The sequence below is a fragment of the Cynocephalus volans genome, chromosome 8 (assembly GCF_027409185.1).
Source record: "Cynocephalus volans isolate mCynVol1 chromosome 8, mCynVol1.pri, whole genome shotgun sequence".
In the NCBI taxonomy this organism is placed as follows: Eukaryota; Metazoa; Chordata; class Mammalia; order Dermoptera; family Cynocephalidae; genus Cynocephalus; species Cynocephalus volans.
The window spans coordinates 140,962,369-140,982,761 of record NC_084467.1 but is presented as its reverse complement, the minus strand read 5'-3'; the positions used below and the strand labels follow the sequence as shown (position 1 = coordinate 140,982,761).

Genomic DNA, 20,393 nt, shown 5'->3' with positions numbered 1-20,393 from the left:
CTGACTTATTCATTAGGTACAGGAAGCACAGTACCTAGGTTCCACAATGCCGAGAGGACCATGATGTTTTAATTTCTTTTAAAACCAAAAGAAAAAAAAAATGAATATAAGCCAAATTAGATGATATTTATATTTATGCCAACACAGTTATAAAACATAATTTTTAATATTTTTCTTTGGATGAAAAAGCCCATGAAAGCAAAAGTGCCTAGGGCCCATAATGTGACTTTCCCCTATCATACATGACAGTATTTCAGAAAGTTCGTGGAAAAATAGAATTAAAAGATAATATAAATGTTTCCATGAACTTTTTGAGGTTCCCTCATAGAATATAAATTTAGTAAGTGAACTTTGGTAAAAGATTTAAAGACAAGTAATAAAGCATGCACTTACTAAATTTAAACTAAATGAATAATAAAATAAAAGCATCAAGCCCTCTCTCAAAAAAAGTGACTTTCATTCATAATGTCCATTCATACTGCAGCTATTAGTTTATTCAGTCAACAAACATTCATGGCGCTCCTACCATTTTTCAGGTGCTAGCAAATAGACGTGGTCTCTGTTATCAGAGACTTTAGATGCTATTGCTGGAGTCAGACAAGTAAACAAACATCAACATAATGATTATAAATTATGATACATGTTATGATTTAAAAGAGGGAGGCTGAGAGAGAGCACTGGCAGAAAGGGGTCCTGCTGTCGATGTGGTGGTCAGAGAAGGACCATTGTGAGAAGGTGACACGTAACCTCAGAGTTGAAGGTATGAGAAGGAGCTGGCCCTACAAAGTGAAGTGGGAAGAGCATTCCAGCAGAATCTCTGGGTAGGACTGGGGCCTCTGGGTTGCTGCTCTGCTTTCTGGTGCTCTAATGAAGACGATCGTGATCCTGATGGTGGTCTTGTCTTCTTGTCTTCAAAACACAATTTTGTAAAAAATTGAAACATAATTGATTGTACGTGTCTGTGGGCTGCAGAGTTGCATATCAGTACCTGTGTGCGATGTGTGATGCTCAGATCAGGGTAATCAGTGTGTTCGATGTTATACCATGTTAGCATTTCTCGTGGCCCTCTATCGATTCCTCCCTTCCCCCCACCCCCTCTTTTCCACCTCTGGTAACCTCAGTTCTGCTCCCTCCTTTTCAAAGTTCAGTGTATTATTGTGATTGCTGTATTTTTCTTTCTTTTTTTATTTATTTGTTTATTTTCGCAGCTCCCACTTATGAGACACGACATGTGGTATTTCTCTTTCTGTGTCTGACTTATTTCCCTTAACATGATTTTCTCTAAGTTCATCCACGTTGCTGCAAATGGCAGGATTTCATTCTTTTTTATGGCAGGGTATCATTCCTTTGTGTAAATATACCACATTTTCCTTATCCGGTCATCTGACAATGAACGTTTAGGTTGGTTCCAACTCTTAGCTATTGTAAGTAGGGCTGTGATAAACATGGGAGTGTGGGGATCCCTTCAACATGATGATTTCCAATCCTTTGGGGTATACAGCCAGCAGCAGGATTTCTGGATCACATGGTAGATCTATCTGTAGTTGTCTGAAGAACCTCCATACCATTTTCCATAATGGCTGCACCGAGTTACAGTCCCACCAACACTGGAGAACGGTTTCCCTTTCCCTCCATCCTCACCAGCATTTGTTATTCTCTGTCTTTTTTACAACACCAGTCTAACTGGGGCGAGATGATGTCTCAGTGTGGCTTTGATTTGCATTTCCCTGATGCTGAGTGATGTTGAGCATTTTTTCATATGTCCATTGGCCATCGGCCTATCTCCCTTTGAGAAATGCCGATTTAGTTCCTGTGCTCATTTTTCAATTGGGTTAAGCTCTTCTGTTTCCGTGGTTTTGTTCATGCTGCCACTCCCCCTAGAACTCCTCTGCCTCCCTTTCTCCTCTATTTTCCAAAGTCTTACTCATCCTCTGACACCCACTTCAAATGCCACCACCGAACCATTGCCTCCATGACACCTCCTCTGACGAGACCAGCTGAAAGTGAGCTTGCTCTCCTTGAAGCCTCCACTGAGGGCTTCAGCTTTATCATCGGCTGCTCTTTTTTTTGTCTTTTTTTGTGACTGGCACTCAGCGAGTGCACCGGTCATCCCTATATAGGATCCGAACCCGCGGCGGGAGCGTTGTCGTGCTTCCAGCGCCGCACTCTCCCGAGTGCGCCACAGGCTCGGCCCTGCTCTTTTCTTTCATAAGTCTTATCTCCACTACTTGCCGACAAATTCTTTATGTGGCGAACTTGGTAGAGTGCTGTGCTGGCAGCACAGCGACGCTCCCGCCGCAGGTTCGGATCCTGTATAGGACTGACCAGTGCACTCACTGGCTGAGTGCCGGTCACGAAAAAACGACAAAAAAAAAAAAAAGAAGAAAATTCCTTAAAGGTAAAGAGTGTATTTTATTTCTTAGCATTCCTTGAAGCACCTCCACAGTGATCTTTGCATATTAGAAATTTAGTAAAAATTTTCTAGATACATGAGAAATGAATGAATGCATGATTCCAAGGCAGACTGTGTCTTAACATCATATTCCTGCAACATTTCCTTTATTTCCTTTTGCAGAGAAGGGCAGCTCTGACTGTTGCTGGGATGGCGAAACTGGTGATGAGACTTTGCATATTTAAAACGATGCTGAGAGAGGAGGAGGAATAATGAATGAGCTCAGGAAGACATGATGTCTTCTGTGATGACACTAATAAATGGGATACCGAATTCGGCTCCAAATTTAGGATTGGAAATTAAATATATACAAGAAAGCAAGGAAAGTGTAAACGAATGTATGTGTGTGTAATTGCTGGGAAAGCATATGCATGAAAAAAATTTAAAAAGCTAGATACTGGTGATGGAACAGAAATGTGGGAATTTTACATTAGTGTTGTTCTTTTTCTTTCTTTATTTGCCTTTTAAAAATTTAATGGGAAAACAGTCTCCAAAGATTTTTGCACAGGGTGAGAGACTGTGGGTGAGACAAAGATCTCAGCATTATAGATGGTCCCCAGCAGGCCCTGGTAGACTGTCAGGCCAAGTGTAGCTGCAAACACGGGGGGGCTGGATGGAGCAACTGGATGGACTACAAAGGCAATGGGAGACAGGAGAAAACCATTCTCCTACTAATGCTCAAGTGCTTTAAAATGTTTTTGTCATGCTTTTGGTTGCTGAGGTGTTAGAAATAGGTGGCAAGTCAGAGACATTCCATTCTATCAGTCAGAAATGCAAGCGAATGGAACACCGTTCAAAAGACAAAGTGAAAAATATGGCAATCAGAATAGCAGTAGCCGGACGGCCCCCTGGCGGACTCGGGGAGAGCGCAGCAGCGCTTGAGAGCGCAGCGGCGCTTCCGCCGCGGTTCGGATCCTATATAGGAATGGCCGGTGCGCTCACGGGCTGAGCGTGGTGCGGGCGACAAGAAGCCAAGGGTTGCGATCCCCTTACAGGTCACAAAAAAGACAAAAAAAAAAAAAAAAAAAGAATAGCAGGAGCCAAGTGAATGGTGTCAGTCCCAGGAGGCATCCCCGACCAACTTGTTTTAAGAACGAGCTTTAATAAGAAGTTAAGATGGGGAAGGATGGGCTGAAAATGTTTCCTGGCCTCCCAGTGAAACACATTGGCATGAGATGTGGTGAAGCTTTGCCAAAGGGATGAAAAAATGGGATGCGTGCGGTGGTGAGGAAGCAGAGCTTCCTGAGCCTAGGAAGTGATTTGGGTTAAACCACCTCTCGGGCTACACCTGAGTACCCTGGAACGGATGCCTAGCTGGAGCTCCACCCACAGGTGCTGTTCTGTCCCCTGCTTGTCAGCTGTTCATTCATTCAGTATGTATTCACAGCCTACTAAATGACAAGCATTGTCACAAGATAAGCAATAAAAAAGATATAAAAGAAAAATATGTAGTGTGTCAGATGGCGATAAATAATATGGAAGAAATAAAGCAGGGAAGGGGGGCTGGGAGAGTTGAGGGTACGATTTTAAATAGGATGACCAGAGAAGGTCTCACTGAAATAGTGATTTTTGAGGAAAAGCTTGAAAGAATTGAGAGAGTTAGTATATGGGTATTTGAAGAAGAGGAAACAGCCAGTGCAAATGCCCTGAGACAGGACATGCCTGGTGAGTTTGGGGAACACCAAGTAGAAGGAAGTGGCTGGAGCAGAGTGAGAGAGGGCATAGTATTGAGACGAGGTCAGAGAGGTAATGGGGGATGAATCATGTAGCGCCCCTGTAAGGACTTTGGTATGAGTGAGATGCCCTTGGACAGACTGAGTTACCTTGTAATGACTTATAGAAAATAATATATCTTTCCTCACTCGCCTTCTGAGAGGACTCTGACGTCTTCCACCTTCAACACTGCCTCACATCCCCCACCTAGAGCCATCTTCTGGACTTCCAGGTGAAAGGCATTACAGCCCAAGGAGAACTGACTGCATTTCAAGTGATAGCTTACTCAGGTACAGGCCTGGGGACCTCAGCAATAGAAATGGGGGAGCCTCTGTGCCAAGGGTCTTCATGATATATAAATGCAAATATTTTCTTATATCTCTGCAGGATTTCCTAAGAAACAAAGATCTGCAGTAATGGTCCATGGTGGGAAATTGAAGCCCAAGTATTGTTTTTATGGGTATATTGACCCAGGTAGTGACCCTAGATCAAGACTCTCAGCTCCCTATTTGACCTGCCCATTAGTGTGATGGCTTCTACCATCTGTCACTTCTTACCCCCTCTCCTCTGAGATTTATGGTCCAAGCCATGTCACCTCTTAAAAAAAAAAAAAAGCTTTATTGAGGTATATAAGAAGCTTTACTTGTTTATAAGAAGCTTCCAATATAATTTCTATAGTAGAAAATCCACCTATTGTAAGTGTACAAGTCAATGATTTTTAGTAAGTGTATATAATTGTATAATCATCACAATCCAGTTTTTGAAAATCTCCATCACCACAAAATGTTTTTTTGTGCCTATTTGCAGTCAATCCTGCTCCCACTTTCAACCCCAGGCAACCATTGATCTGTTTTCTGTATCTATAGATTTGTCATCTCTGGGCATATCATATAAATGGAATCACACAATATGTAATGTTTTGTGCGTGGCTTCTTTCACTTAGAATAATGTTTTTAAGGTTTATCTATGTCATACCATGCATCAGTCGTTTGCTCCTTTTCAATCTTGAATAGTGTTCCGTTGCATGGATATACCACATTGTGTTTATCCTTCATCAGTTGATGGACATTTGGGTTGTTTCCAGTTTGGGGCTATAATGAATAATTCTGCTATGAACATTAATGTGTAAGTCTTTGTGTGGACATATAGATGAGAAATTGCTGGGATGTATGGAGGGTATGTGTTTAATTTTATAGGAAGCTGCCATCCTCTTTTCCAAAGTGGTTCTACCATTTTTCATTCTCACATGCATGAAGGTTCTAACTTCTCCACATCCTCACAAGCACAGGTTGCCGTCTGTCTTTTTAATTATAGCCATTCTAGTGGGGGGTGTAGTAGTATGTGTCTGTTAGCTATTCCTATTTTTCTTTGGTGAAATGTCCATTCAAATCTTTTACCCATTTTTAAATTGTGTTGTTTGTCTTGTTATTGAGTTATACGAGTTATTTGTATATTCTGAATACAAGTCCTTTATCTGATGTATGATTTACAAAACTTTCCTTCCAGTTTATTTCTTGCCTTTCATTTCCCAAATGGTGTCTTTTAGAAGAGCAAAATTTTTAATTTTGATAAAGTTTTCTCTTTTCTGGATTATGCTTTTGGTGTCATAGCTAAGAACTCTTTGCCTAATCCAATGTTATTTTTTCCGTATGTTTTCTTCTAAAAATTTTATAATCTCAGTTAGACATTGGCTATGATCCATTTCGAGCTAATTTTTGTGTAAACTGTGAGGTTAGTGTCTGTATTCTTTTTATTTTTATTTATTTATTTATTTTTGCATGTGAATATCCAATTGTCTCAGCACTGTTTATTGGAAAGACTATGCTTTCCCTCATTGAATTACCTTAGCACATTTGTCAAAAATCAATTGACTGTAAATGTAAGGGTTTCTTTTTGGATTCTCAGTTCTGTTCCATTGGTCTATGTGCCTGTCCTACATCAGCACCACATTGTCTTGATTACTATAGCTTTGTGGTAAGTTTAAAATTGAGTAGTGTTAAGTCTCACTTCGTTCTTTTTCAAGATTGTTTCAGCTATTCTAAGTTCTTCTATTTTTATATGCATTTTAGAAGAAGATGGCCAATTTTTTCAAAAATATTTCCCTGCTAGGAATTTCATAGGGATCACGTTGAATCTATAGATCATTTTAGGGAGAATTGCTATCTTAATAAGATTGAGTCTCCAATTCATGAACATGGAATGTATCTCCATTTATTTACAATGTTTTATTGTTTTTATTGTAAAAGTCCTGCCTTGTACTTCTTTTGTTAAATTGATTCTTAAGCATTTTATTCTTTTTGATACTATTGTGAATGAAATTCTTAATTTTAGTTTTGGATTGTTCCTTGCTAGTGTGTAGAAATACAATTGATTTTTGTACATTGATCCTATATCCTGCAATTGTTAAATTTGTTTATTAGTGCTAATAGATTTTTTATGTATGTATTCCTTAGGATTTTCTACATACAAGATCATGTTATCTGAGAATAAAGGCAGTTTTACTTCTTTTGTTCCAATTAGTATGCCTTTCTTTCTTTCTTTTTTTTTTCTTGCACTATTAAACTGGCTATAACTTTGGAGCAATGTGGAATAAAAGGAGTAAGAGTGGATATCCTTGCCTAATTCTTAATCTTAGCAGGAAAACAGTCTATCAGAATTAAATAAGTTAACTATAAGTTGTAGATTCCCTTTATCAGGTTAAAAAAGTTCACTTGTATTCCTAGTTTGTTGATAGTTTTTATCATAAATGGTGTCAGATTTTGTTAAATATTTCTTCTGCATCTACTGAGATGATTATGTGGGTTTTGTTCTTTATTCTATTAATAAGGTATATTATATTAATTGGTTTTTGAATGCTAAACCAGCCTTATATTCCTTGGACAAGTTTCACTTAGTGATGGCATGTAATTCTTTTTACATGTTTCTGGATTCAGCTTGTTAAAATTTTAAGGATTTTGTATTTTTCTTAAGATGTCTTCGTCTAATGTTGTGTTATGGACTAACAATGTCCCTACGCTTTGGATATCATGTGTGATAGTCAATAGTTCCAATTGTCAGTGGAACAATTTTTGCTCCATACACAAAAATTCAGGAATCTGATTATATTTTATTAAAAAGAGTGGGGAAAATGTCTTACATATGTGTAGGAGCAGATTGCAAAATCCATCCAAAACTGATGAAATATTTCCCAAGTAGTAGTACTGGATCTGCTGGATTATCTGAATAAACTTTCATTTGGAAAGCCAAAAAAAAAAAGAAAGAAAGATCTTTGTCTGACTTTTGGATCAGTGAAGTTAATAATGGGCTCATAGAATTTGTTTGGAAGTCTTTCCTTCTACTCTTTTCTGAAAGTGTTTGTGAAGAATTGGAATTACTTCTCTTTAAAATATTTGTTAGAATTCACCATTGAAGTCATTTGGGACTGAATTTTTCTTTGTGGGAAGATTTTAAATTACTAATTCAATGTCTTTACTTGTCAAGGGTCTATTCAAATCTTCTTTGTCCATTATATGTAAATTGTCTAATACGTTGGTACAAAGTTGTTCGTAATATTCGCTTATAATCCTTTAATTTTAAGATTGGTAGTGATTATCCCACTTTTTTCCCTGATTTTGGTAATTTATGTCTTCTTGTTTTATTTTCTGGTCAGGCTGGCTAAAGATTGGTTCAATTTTGTTGATCTTTTCAAAAAAATAATTTTTGATGTCATTGATTTTCTCTTGTTTTTCTTTCTATTTCATTGTCTTCTACTCTAACCTCTATTATTTCCTTCATTTCTAAGTTTCTTATGGTAGGCATTCAAGGTATTCATTTGATATCTTTTTTTCTGTTCTAATGTAAGCATTTATTGCTATATCTTTCCATCTAATCTCTGCTCTGGATGCATCCCATAATTTTTGATATGTTGTTTTTATTTTTGTTCAGCTCTAAATATTTAAAAAAAATTCTTTCTGATGTTTTATTTGACAAATGGGTTATTTAGAAGTATTTTATTTAATTTACAAGTATTCGTTGATTCCTCAAACTTCCTTCTGTTGTTGATTTCCAATTTAATTATATTGTTTCTGAAGAACATACTTTTCATGATTTCAAACCTTTTAAATTTATTAAAACTTGTTTTATGGCCCACCCTATGGTCTATTCTGGAGAATGTTCCATGTGTGCTTGAAAAGAATGTCTATTCTGCTGTCCTTGGGTGGACTGTTTTATAAGCATCAGTGAGGTCAAGTGTTGTTTAAGTCTCCTGTGTCTTGCTGACTTTCTGTCTAGTTGTTCTATCAGTTATTGAAAGTGGAGTATTCACATCTACAGCTGTCACTTTTGAGCACTGTCCTCTCTTGCTCAGGTTATTGTAATAGCGTGACATTCCCTATCCACTGTCCCTACTTTATTTTTCTTCACAGGACTTATCATCATATAACTCAGTGTATATTTTATTTATATACTAGAATATAAATGTCCCATGATGGTAGGGATTTTTCATCACTGATGTATGCCTAGAACCTAGAACAGTGCCTGAGACATATTAGTTACCCAGAAATATTAGTTGGATAAATAAATACATCACCAAACAAGTAGCACCCTGTAGTCTCCCAGGAGAGTACAAGGCTCCTCATCCCCACTGTAAGGAGGATGTCTTCAGTGGGTCAATACCAGTGGGATACTGAGAGAGATTCCAGGCAAAGGGTGGGAGATGTGAGGGGTACCGATTGCTTTTGTCCATGGGAGGCAACTCTCCTATTCCCCTTGTATTTTTCCTTTGGATTTATCTCTCCTTGCACTTTCTAGTTATCAAAGAGGTAGGCTCTTGAGGACCAGAACTGGATGCAGGTCTCAAGGAAACAGGCCACTGTGCTTGATTCTGATCCAGGCTATTTGGCTGACTCCTCCAGGTGAAGGAGTCCTGCCGGTGTCAGGTGACCCTGTGCAGCTCAGCAGGGGTTAATTCTCAGTGGGGAGGTTAAAAGGGGGTTAAAACTTCAGAGTGGTAAACAAGAGAGGTTGCTTCCTGCATATGTACTTTTCCCTTCTGAACCTGAGAGAGGTTGCCACAGGTGGCTGGTCCAAGATCGGGTGTTCAGGATCCCAGACAAATATCATTCCATCTCAGTGTGATTGACACTATCTACTCAGATACACATCTTAATGTAGTTTTGAAATTTAATGTTTATTCTACTTTAGAGGGTTGTAATATATAACAACTTCAGAGAAAAAAACCCAGCATGTACTATATATATATTGAGAACTTGGCATATGATATCAAAATCCTTTACATGTATCTGTTATTGTCAGATACTTTACATAATCTATATGCTTAATTAGTTAAAAATAAAAGAAAAGATTGACTGATATTTTTCTTTTACTCATGAAAGTTGGACCTAAGTTTTGTAAACTTTTCTCATAGGGTTTTGTATTAGTGAGTTTTCTGTTGCTTATAACAGAACACCTGAAACTGTGCAATGTATAAAGAAACAAAGTTTATTTCTTACAGTTTTGGAGGCTGGTAAGTCCAAGATCCAGGGATACATCTCGTGACGGCCTTGTTCTTGGTGGAAACTCTCTACAAATTCTTGTGGTTATGCAGGCAATCTCATGGTAAGAATGACAAGAGCATTTCCACGTGCTCACTTGCTTTCCTTATAAAGTCATCAGTCTTTTCCCTGATAACCCATTAAACCATCAGTCCGTTAACCCATGAATGGGTTAGTCCATTCATAATGAGAGTCCTCGTGATCCAATCACTTCTCAAAGGTCTACCCTTTCAAATACCATAGTTGGATTTCCCACTCTCTTAATGTTGTTACAATGGGGATGGTACTCCAGTGATTTGAGTGGGATGTTCCAATCACAGCTGGTCTATATGGCCAACTGGAGAGGTGCGGGCTGGAGACAGCAATTTGGGCATCATGAATAAGTATATAGTCATTAAAGCCATGGAGATAGGTCACACTCCCTTGAGCATAAGATAAAGGAAAGGGCGTAGGACAAACCTTTGAGGAATGGTAATGTTTAATAGCTAAGTAGAGGATAATGAGCCTGAAAAGCAGAGAAGGAGCATGCTGAGAGGTAGGAGGAAAACCTGGAGGATATTATATCCAGGAAGGTATGTAGCACCTTGCTGGAAACTTTAAATTGTTTTTGTTTTAGAGGACTCCAACTCTTGGTAAAGCACTTGCCGTTTAGTAATGAACTCTCATTAACTGAGTGATCCTGAAATTGTTCTTGACACTAGATAAATCATTCTCAGCCAGAGGTACCTAAAACACTGGTAGCTTGGAGACTTTCATGTTAATAAGACTGCATTTTCATCAAAATTATTTTACCCCAATCCATACATCTCCCTGAAAGTGTGACCTACCCTCCCCTAATAACTGCATGATCTATCTATGACTTTCTGGCATTCTAGTAGTAATTTGAATAGTTGATGTCAGTGAAACCTGGCAACAAGCATTTTACAAATAAAACTGAATTATTATTGCAGCTTTCCTGGTGATTAAATCATTTCCTGGTTTTGTGTTTAATATTCGTGACAGTAAATTGCCAATGAATTTTTATTTTAGTGCTCTAGTCTCAGTAACAAATTTATTTGTAAGAGTACTATTTTATTTGGTTCATTCATTCACTCATTCATCCATCAAACATAAATCTAGTGCCTACTATATGCCAGATACATGAGGCATAGTTCTCAAGTTTTAGTGTACATCAAAACCACCTGGCAAACTTGTTAAAAATACATATGCCCCAATCCCACCCCTTACATTCAGTAGGTCCAGGGTAGATTCTAGGAATCTATGTTTTTAACAAGCTGTTCATGTAATTTTGATGCACAACAAAGTTTTAGAACTATTGGTCAATGTAAAAACATTTGGTGAAAACAAAACTTAATGTAATAAAGTGAAAAAGATGTCCTAAGCTTATAGAAATATAGTGTATATTAAATTTTATTATATTTGTGTCTTACTATAGCAGTTGACTGTAAACTCAACGATATTACTGCAATTTTTGACTGTAATGAAATTTTTGTTAGGGTTACTATCAATACAATTTACTTCCATTAATATTGTTGAAAAGTGATCATAAAGGTAAGAGAATGCTATAAACATACAAGTATATATCTATGTATATAACAGACTTCAGTAGAAATGAGGAAGGCATCCGGTGGTTCCTACTTAAAACACTGGGGAGCTATTCTATGTCATTACAGTACTGTTCCTTTCATGAATGAAGCATTCTTTTACTTTTTTTTCTTTTTTCTTTCTTTGTCTATTAGGCTCTTTTGCAGCCTGTTGATAAAACAAGTTCAAACAGCATTGGAGAAGTATCCGTAGTAGTTTTCCTAAAACCCCAGCAATGATGCAAAATGCAAAACTCCAACTCTTGCACTGAGGGAAATAAGCTTTCTTTTAAAAAGTAATTAGTATTTTCTTCTTAGAAGGAGGCACTCATTCACCATGCCATTCACAAGGAAACTTAGGCTATGAGAGACAAAGCAATCCCACTCCCATTGTAGGGAAGCTGTGATATCCTTTGATTACAAGACTTAATAGGAAGAGATGTAGATTAGAAGCAACTAGTTATCAAGTTCGATTCAAAGATCGAGTGAAAACAGCACAGGAAATTTGAAAAAAGTTTTGGAATTTCTTCAAAATGTTTCTTCAAAATGTCTCTTGGTCTGTTGAACTGGCACTTCAAGAAGTGTGTGAAAGAGTGCCAGCTGATCAACAAAATTCCTGTTTTTCTTCTCCGTCCTGGGCAAACAGAGAAACTACACTTCCCTCCTTTGCATTATATGTGGTCATGTGACTAGGTACCAGCCAGCAGAATGTGAGTGGAAGTGATGTGTTCCACTTCTAGACTTGACCTATACAATCTTCCCATGGGGCTCTCAATGAACCTTCTCCATCTGCTACTGGGTGATGAAATCCAGGGAACTTTGGAAGCCACACAGTGAAAATGGCAGGGCCTCTGTCAACATGGATCCTCGAATTACTCTATGGAGCAGAGACAGCCTATGCCCTCTCTTCCCCATCCCAGGGCCAATGGACTTTGCTTGAGAGAGAAAAAAACTTTTACTCAATTAAGCCTCTGAAATGTTGAGGTTTGTTTGTATCAGCAATTAGTCTACTTTAACTTGTTCAGGATGTAAGGATATAGGCAGGTCTGTACCAAGAGACTATGTACTGGCCTGTTATTTCTGGGGCCAGAGCCCTGAACATAGTTCCATAATTGTCCCACAGATGTTGCCTTTACCACATCCCCCACTGAGAAAATTGTCTAGAAAAGACTCCTCTAACTCCAGGGGGCAGGCTGTCAGGAGCAGTCTAGTTCTCCAAGAACAACTAAAAACCCAACATTTCTCTTAGCCTTTGGGTCATAGTCCTAGCTCTGCATACAGCATAAAATAAACCTTAGAAACTCTAACTCCAAAATTTGGAGAGAACAAAATGGGATGGAAACCAGGGGCACTGTCACAAAGGAGCATGCCATGTGGCAGAGAAAGAGCCAGACACAGGGCCACCTTATAGGCCCCTCACTGCACTTGCCACAGACTAGCAGGCAAGCTCTGTCATTACAGTTAAAGAGAAAACCTCCCAGTCTTTTAAGTGGTTTACTGTATGGAAGTCAGACAGCAAATTTCTCAATGTTCAAAGTCCCTTGCTCTTACTAGTTGTGACAAGATAGGGTTTCCTTCCCATTTAAGACGGTGATCAAGCCCCCAGAATGTCTCCCCCTTGCATGGAAGCCAGCCTCTTATACTCCAGCTTTCCACTGGGTATTTATGGTATTGCCTATTCCAAATACAATCTCAATGTACAGAGAAACTATTTAAGGATTTGCAACTTGACTTTATTTTTAATTTCAGCTTTGTTTTTATCCAAAATATTCCTCCCTACCTTAAAATCCTTTAGTCATATTTTAGGTATCTTTCTCTCCTCCTAGTCCATTAAATAAAACAGCTACCATCCATGCAAGTTATTTTCTACCAGGTACTGTGCCTGGCCTTTACATACGTTACCTTATTTAATCTTCACATGCAGCAAGTACTATTATTATCCCTATTCTGCATATGAAAAACTGAGGCACCAGTAGGTTAAATAACTTGGCCAAGTTCATATAGCTAGTAAAGGGGAAAACAAAGGCTCAAACCTCAGCACTCTGACCCCCCAAACCTCCACCCTTTACCATTGCACTATACTGCCTCCTCTTCCATTCTGTAGATTTTTGCTCATATAAAAGACATCTTGGCAGAGTAATCTTTCAAAATGTTCAATGGAATCCAGCTCATCAGATCTCCATATTTGCACCTTTTTTTTTTTACCTTCCAGCCTTTGTGGGATTTGGGAACCTCTCAGCTTCGTGCTGGCGTTCACCCCCAGAGGTACCTCCCTTCTGTAAATCTTAGCAGTTCTCTAGCACAGTGAGATCCTGGGGCTGTTGTCACAATCTTTTGAAAAAAAGAAGCTAGAATAGGAGCTTCTTGGCTCTAGTACATTCTTAAGGCTTGGGAGAAGAGTTGTTCTGTGGGGCCAATCTGTCACTGTGCTATATTTAGCACCATCTGCCAGGAATATTTCAAACTGCCTATTTTAGCACATGCCTCTTTGTGCAAATGTGACTGCTGTACCACTAGTGCGTGGGAAACCAAGGGCATTAAGTGGATTTTCTGGCTTTTATGTTAAGTGTTGCAAATTGGCCCTTCACTCAACCTTCAAGTGAGATATGGGAGAGGATGGAGGCAGGGTTTTCCCAGGGTTTTAGTCCCAGGGGCCCACATTTGTAGCAGCTCAAAAGCAATCCAAGAGTGGCAGCTGTACCGCAGTTTCCGTAGTGTAGTGGTTATCACGTTCGCCTCTCACAAGAGTGGCAGCTGTCGAGGAGGCGGAGGTGGTTCTTACGGGGGTGAGGGGGAAAGGAATATAAAAGCCCAAGGCTCTTGGACAGCATCCCTGAAGCAAAGTGGTGGCCTTGCCAATTTCAAAGGTCCCCACTACAGCTCCAAAATCACTGCACAGACTCCTGCAGTCTTCTAACCATCTCCCGGTATGGTCTTCTTGACCCATCTTGGTGAAACATTAGAGCTCCCACTTACTGGGGGCCTACCTTGTGCCAGTTTTCAGTGCTTGCTTTTGCATACATATGTTCATTCCTTCCGTACAGTAAGTATCCCCATGAGGGAGGTTCTATCATTAGTTCCACTTCACAAATGAGGAAATTGAGTCTTACAGATGGTAAGGGACTTGCCCAAGAGCACACTGCTTGGAAGTGGCAGAGTCAGGCGCACCAGGAGCTCTGAGCATAGGTTTGCCATCTAGCCCCCATCACAACTATGTTGACTCCCTTATTAAAGCCCTGTCAGATTGGTCCTGGCAATAGCCCAGTGAGGTGGTGGGGCTCCTGGGTTTGCTCCCACCCTTGAGTAAGAACTGGTTGGTGAGAGCAGTTGAGCAGCCTTGTGAGCAGTTGCTACAGCTACAGAGGTGAGTGTGACTAGAAGAATACGGAATCTGGCTTTATAGATGGCAAGGACTACCTGGAAAAGGAATTGCTCCCAGGAACCAGCATGGGGCTGGGCTGAGAAGACTGACAATGGAATAAAGCTCATTAACCCAGCTGTCCTGGGGACTTATTAACCAAAGAGTGGCTGAATCCAGGCAAATACTGAATGGTGATCATTGGAAAATCTCAATATATTTACATACTTTTTTATAAGTGCAATTCCTGAGGATGACCAATTTTCATTAAATCAACCTAGGATAAAAGTTAGAAGAAATAGTTACATGCTTGCTATGGTTGGAGAGGTTTGGACAGAGTCCTTGGGCTGTCCAGGGGCTGAAGAATGTGAGAGGCACACAATAGAGACTAGAAATCAGATCTTTTATGGCCAACTCCATATCCCATCTGTTTTGATTATTATTTCTATATAACAAGCCACCCTTAAGCTTGGTGGTTTAAAACAAGAGCAATCATTTATTATTATCTCCCAAGGATTAGAGGGGCCAACTGGTCTCAGCCGGGCAGTTCTCACTGGGGTGTCTCCTGCAGTGGCCGTCATGCAATGGATGGGGTTGGAGTCATCTCAAAGGTTTCCTCACGTATATGAAGTTGGTGCTGGCTGTTAGCTGGGACCTCAGCCTGACTATCTGTCAGGACACCTCCATATGGCCTGGTCTTCCCCACAACATGAGGCTGTATTCCCAGAGGGAGAGACCCAAGAGAGTGAGGCAAATGCTATATAGCCACAGCTTAGTCCCACTGTAATCACAGGTCAGCACAGATGCAAGAGGAGATACACTTCTCAAAGGCAGGACTATCAACATCAATTTGTAAGAAGGGCATGTGATATGGGACATATACTGTGGTGACCATCTGAAAAATACAATCTGCCACACCAGGTACCTTGGACTAGAGGAGAAACTTAGATTTGGAGGAAATTGGGTGGTAGGGCACCAGTGTTTGAGTGCCAGAGGGGTGGCAAAGTAGTGGAGAACCAAGTCTCCAAGCAATTCCTTCAAATAGTCAACAAATGTTTATTGGGCACTTAGCATGTGCCAGAAACTGGGGCTACAGCAGTGAGCAAGAAACAAAGTCCCAGCCTTCGTGTAGGTTACAGTCCAGTGGGGAGATTATGCCCAACTGCTCAAATAAATACAGAAGCTCCATGAGGAAACAGAAAAGTCGGGTAAGGAGACTGACAGTATTGGGGGGGTTTCTCAGTTTTAGATAAAGTGCTTAGGGAAGACCTCTCTGAAGTAGGGACATTTGAGCAGAGACCTGAATGAAGGGGGTGGGGGCAAGCACACAGACATCCGGAGGAGGGGCACTCCAGGTTGAAGGAAGAGCAGACGCCCAGTCCCTGCAGAGGGAGAAGCTTGGCACATTCAAGGAATAACAAGATGCCCGGTGCAGCTAGACGGTGGGACTGAGTTGGAGAAGGGCAGGAAATGAGGTAGGAAAAGTTGCTAGTAGTTAATGCTTAATTGGGGCAAAATCCATTTCAAAACATTGTTTCAGTTCATGTTTGTTTCCCCAGGTCTTAGGATGGGACAGCAACTCCTCCTCCTTAAAAGGTATCGGTCATTGATAGAGGCTTCCTGTATTGGAAATGCAAATGACCACGTTTCCATTTGAGGCAGAGCTGACTGAATACAAATTACAGAAAACATCTCTGACATGACCGTAGAAGCATCTGGCCACCCTCAGGGCACCTTCTCACCACTTACCACAGTCAATCTGGTCTTTGTCAGGGCATCTCTCCCTTCAGGGAGTAACTATGACAACGGAGTTGGATGCTGTGGGTCTGCAGCAGCCCTCTATTTGCACACATGTGATGCTATCGGAAGGCAGAATTACGGATCAGGGCAGTGTCAGCTTTCCCCTTTGTAGTGAACTAATTCTCTGCTTTTTGATTCAATTAATGTTTTGTTATTGGTTTTGTTTTTACCACAACTTTTCATAACAAGGTGAATAATATGTTCTATAATCTATAGCATCATTTCCCAAACTTATTTGACCAAAATCCCTGTATTAGTTTTCTATTGTTGTTGCTACAAATCAACAGAAATTTAACAGCTTAATAACACAAATGTATTATCTTACAGTTCTGTAGTCAGAAGTCTGCCACAGGTCTCACCAGGCTAAAATCAAGATATCAGCAGGTGTAAAAAGGCTCAACATCACTAATCATCAGGGAAATGCAAATCAGAACCACACTGAGATATCATCTCACAGTTAGACTGGCTATTATCAAAAAGACAGAATAACAAATGCTGGCGAGGATGCAGAGAAAGGGGAACGCTTCTACACTACTGTGTGCCTGTAAACTAGTGTGACCATTATGGAAAACAGTATGGAGTTTTCTCAAACAACTAGCAAATGATCCAGCAATCCCACTGCTGGGCATATACCCAGAGGAATGGAAATCATCATGTCAAAGGGATACCTGCACTCCCATGTTTATCACAGCTCTACATACAGTAGCCAAGATGTGGAACCAACCTAAATGTCCAACGACAGATGATGAAAAGGAAAATGTAGTATATTTACACAATGGACTACTACTCAGCCTTAAAAAAGAAACTCTGCCATTTGCAGCAACACAGGTTTAGAGAAAATTGTGTTAAGTGAAACAAGCCAGGCACGGAAAGAGAAATATCACATCTCCTCACTCAAAAGTGGAAGCGAAAGAAAGAAAGAAAGAATCACAATAATGAATTGAACTTTCAGAAGAAGAGAAAAGAACTATGGTCACTATAGGTGGGAAAAGGGAAGCAGGAGGGTGGCTAGTAACCAATTGGTTAATGGACACAATGAATGATTATGTTTTGTAATGATGACAATGCTAATTATCCTGATTTGATCATCACACATTGTATAGGTGTTGATATTCAACTCATCTCCACAAATATATATAATCAGTTATTTTTCAAGTAAAAAAAGATATCAGCAGGGCTGCATTCCTTCCTTGAGGCTCAAGGGAGGACCATTTTCCTTTCTCATTTAGGTTGTTGGTAGGATTCTGTTCCTTACAGTTAGAGAACTGAGGTTTCCATTTCCTTGCCAGCTGTCAGCTGCAGGCTGCTCCTGGTTTATAGAAGTTACCCACATTCCTGGGCTCGTGGCCCCTTCCACCATCATCAAAGCTAGCAATGGTGGATCCAGTTCCTCTCACATTTTGAATCTCTCCTCCTTCCTGTCTTATATCCTCGGACTGCACCAGAAAATATTTTCAGCTTTTAAGGACTCATGATTAGACTGGGCCCAACTGGATAATCCAGGACACTCTCCCCACCTCAAGGTCCTTAATCTTACTTGCATCAGCAGAGTTATTTTTATCATGTAAGTGAACACAGTCACAGGTTTCAGCGATTAGGGTGTGAACCTTTGAAGAGGGGTGCATTATTCTGTCTACAGCAACCCTCATTCCCAGACCCCATTAAACTAGGGTCTAATGGAATACTCTTCTCAGTTTGGGAAGCACTGCCCCAGGAGCATCGAAAGGACTGAATTCTAGACAGGAAAACAACCAATTCTTTAGGGCAATGACAACAGCCAGAGCACAGGTGAGCACAAAGCCAGGTAGAGTTTGGATTCCTCCTTGTGGTTGGGGACTGGGGTGCAGAATACGTGTAAGGCATGACTGGGTTTCAGTGAAATATTTCACCTTCCTGCTTAACCAGAAGTATACATCAGGTGGATTTTCTGATTGGGCTGGTGTGTCAAGAACTGCCTGTAGTGCCTGAAGGGAGAGAGAGGGACAGCTACTGCACTAGGTGCTTTTTATAGTCTTCTCTGATAACAGTCATGCTGCCTTGTGAAGGTGAACCCTACGTCTGAACCTCTGAGTGCTGGATTCATTTGGTGTCCCACTCAGATTCCTTTACCTGTCTGGTGTTCTCATCAACCTAGGACAAAGATTAGAAGAAATGGCTACATGTGTGCTGTGGTTGGGAAGGTTTGGAAGGAGTACAGAGGTAATGAGCCAACAGCTCACAGCTTCTCCCTTCTCTGGAAATTACCCTTACAGCTGATGGGAGCTGCCTCTGCTGGGTGGTTGTCCCCCAATCACCCCTCACCCCAACACACACACACACACACACACACACACACCACAGAAAGCCTGTGATATCGTTTATGCTCCAGAACGCTTTGTGCTCTGTGGTTCAAATCTGATTTTTTCTGAGACCGCATTCTTGCTCCACTCTTTCCCCTTCATTTCCTGCTTCCCTTCCTCCCTCCCGAGTTCTTCCTGAATAAACCAACAAATCGTGTATCTTCAAAACTCTGCCTCATGTTTTGTTTCTAAGAACTGACCTAAATTTTCATGGCTCCCTAATTCCAAAGCCCTTGCTTTCCGTAGGCACCTGGCCTAGACTTAGACAAGCACTGAGGAAAAAGGCTGGAGAAAATGTTCAAGACACACCTGGGATATGCTCCCTTCTATGTATGTGGTTGAAATAAATCAAAATAATTTTGTTTGTTTGCAGAAGTGGCGGGGAAATTTGGTGCCTGATTCTAAAGACACGTCTGTGGAAAGGGATGAGAAGTGAGAGCTGAGAATTAAAGTTTAAATAGGATGGTCCATTCCATTGTAAGCTTCTTGGGGGTGGGAAGCATGTCCATTGCATTCACTGCTGTATGCCAGTGCTTAGCACAATAGATGGCGCAGGGCAAAACTCCAGCTTGCTGAACAAGTAAGCAGATAAAGCAGAAAGAAGCAATAGGAGGTGAGGTCTCTGAGAGTCAGGAGGGTCAGCTGTGAGAAAGTTGGGGAAAGAGGATCTGTTCTCAATGACACATGTTCTTTTGCACCCTTCTAAGCTCTTCTGTGATAGCCTCATTTCGGGAATGTTCCCAGGAATTTGCAGACACAGGTCCTCCTCCAAAAAAGTGGCACTTCCAGCCAGCCCTTATTTCCACTACACCCGGGAGGGAGTCCAGCGGCCTTCTTTTAAACCTAGAATACATCCTCCCTTTAAGAGGCCTAGTGGACCCCAAGGTTAGACTTAAATTATTTTTATTCATATGCTATTCAAATCAGTGTAATATGAAACCAGGTATTAACTCATTCTACTGTACTGCTTATGTAACACTAACAAATTTATGATTTAATTATCAAAAAAGTCTTAAAACCAGTAAAATGATAGTTAATAACACTGATGAAGTACGACATAATATTGTTTTGCTAAAATGAAACCTTTGTTCACACACTATATGGAACTGACTGTCCAAGGCCACGCTTTTTGGAAATCAGCCCAACCACAGTACCACATGCCTGGTGCAAACATCCTCTGTCATCTCTTAGCTTTTCTCTGTCCAAACTACTTCTAAACCTTCCTTTGTATAAAATGCACCCTGCTGGGTTTTTTTTAGCTTTCAGCAGATGTAAACACATTTATATGTTAAGCCCACCTCTCTTCTTTCTCCCTGAGAAATAAAGTTGCTTTACTTAGCATTAATGTGCTCACAAATACAAACATGCAGGCTGAAGTCATGTGGTGCTGGCTTATAAACTGGACATTCAGATAACTTAGAATAAATGAGCTTTCAAGAACAGATATTTATTATATGTACTTTATATATGTATGTATATATTGGCATATAGGTATATGAGATAATCATCAAACTGTAGTTTTAAAATGAAAAATTAAAACATTCTCTTAGGAAAGTTGTGGACCTTTGAAGAACACTGCTTCGGGCATCCCCTAGTCTAGAATGCCGCCTCTCTGTA

The 20,393-nt window shown here is 40.2% G+C and overlaps 1 protein-coding gene across 3 annotated transcripts in view; it reads left to right on the top strand.

Annotated features, from left to right (window-relative positions):
* The window catches only part of LOC134383934 (tRNA-splicing endonuclease subunit Sen15-like), a 91,523-nt gene that overhangs the window by 43,512 nt on the left and 27,618 nt on the right, over positions 1–20,393 (top strand). Inside the window, exons 4-5 of one of the 3 annotated variants that reach the window (XR_010024222.1) lie at positions 9,657–9,760; positions 16,765–18,623. The exons of 1 other annotated variant lie outside the window; for it this stretch is intronic. The gene's annotated coding sequence lies outside the window, so the exon portion shown is untranslated. Of the gene's footprint in view, positions 1–9,656; positions 9,761–16,196; positions 16,222–16,764; positions 18,624–20,393 lie in introns of those variants that run through there. One more of the 3 variants, XR_010024221.1, reaches the window with a different exon arrangement.